This window comes from Dreissena polymorpha, chromosome 4, assembly GCF_020536995.1.
Source record: "Dreissena polymorpha isolate Duluth1 chromosome 4, UMN_Dpol_1.0, whole genome shotgun sequence".
NCBI classification, from domain to species: domain Eukaryota; kingdom Metazoa; phylum Mollusca; class Bivalvia; order Myida; family Dreissenidae; genus Dreissena; species Dreissena polymorpha.
In genome coordinates this window covers 132,093,814-132,095,169 of record NC_068358.1, presented here as the reverse complement: position 1 = coordinate 132,095,169, position 1,356 = coordinate 132,093,814, and the positions used below count along the sequence as shown (strand labels likewise).

The 1,356-nt window shown below is 34.0% G+C and overlaps 1 non-coding gene across 1 annotated transcript; it reads right to left on the bottom strand.

Moving 5' to 3' along the window:
- Nucleotides 1-572: 572 nt before the first annotated feature.
- Trnas-aga (transfer RNA serine (anticodon AGA)) lies at nt 573-654 on the bottom strand. Its single transcript has one exon. It is a non-coding gene; the product is annotated as a tRNA-Ser (tRNA).
- Nucleotides 655-1,356: the final 702 nt, after the last annotated feature.

The window sequence follows — 1,356 nt, the reverse complement described above, 5'->3', positions numbered from 1 at the left end:
AAAACGACCCTCACGCTCAGCTTTTGTCCAGTTTATTTTCACCCCTGGGGTATATAAAAGGCTATAATTCATTCAGATTTCCAAATATGGGCATGCAGTTGGTGTGTACATATGCAGTAAATGTGTTCAAAGTTTAAACAAGATGAAATAAGTATTATTTTACAGACATTTATTTTTTACAATTTTTTATCTATGGAATAGCGCCATGAAATGTAATTAATTTTAGCCAAGTAAAAATTGAGTCGGTTAAAAACAAAGTGTCATAAAATTCAAAATAGTATCATTTAAGTTATATTTTAAACTATTTTTTTTATAGAAACACTATATACAGCAAAAATACCAAGAAAGAGACAGATTTACCGTTTACTTTTTTAAATAAAAATAAGAATGCAACATGCATCATTCGTATTTTCAGCAGTAAATTACCCAATTTAGTCATAACGTTGTTTTAATTTTAAACATTGAAGGATGTTCTTACAATTTTTCAACATATTTGACAATAAACATAGCTTATATGCTATATTAAATCAAATTACGTTAGAAAAGAAATAAAACGCGTTGCAAAAAGTATGCGATGTCGGCAGGATTCGAACCTGCGCAGGAAGATCCCAAAAGATTTCTAGTCCATCGCCTTAACCACTCGGCCACGACAACATCACATCAGTGCAACCTTTAATTAAATATCCATAAGTAAACAGGTAAAAAGGCTTGTCGATCTTTGAAGAAATCGCGAAATCGTATTTTTCAGATGATAATTGGATCAATTACCTACCTAAAAAAAAGATAATTGTATAGTTTAACAAAAAGGCCTGAAAGGCCCAAAGTCGCTCACCTGAGATACAAAGGAACTGACTTGCTCAGTGTAGCCCCAAGATATCATTAGAACAGATGTTCTGACAAAGTTTCATGATGAGTGAACTATAAATGTAACTTTAAGATTGCTAACAACGTTTTACTATAGCCATATTAGGATAAATTCCCCGACTGCTGGCGGTTATGTTTTTCGATGGACTGGAACTATTTTCGAACTGATCCAAGATAGCATTAACACGAATGTTCTGCCCAACTTTTATGAAGATTGGACTATACATGTGACTTTAAGAGTGTTAATAAGTTTTTACTATAGCCATATTAGGAAAAATGCCCCGCTCCCTGGTGGCCATGTTATTCAAAGAACTGGGAACCATGTTCGCACTCGTCCAAGATATCATTGGGACAAATCTTCTGACCAAGCTTCATCAAGATCAGATAATAAATGTGGTCTTCAGAGTGTTATCAAGGTTTTACTTTAGTATATAGCCAAATAAGGGAAAATGCCCCGCCAAATTGCGGCCTTGTTTTTCAAGCAACCCGTAC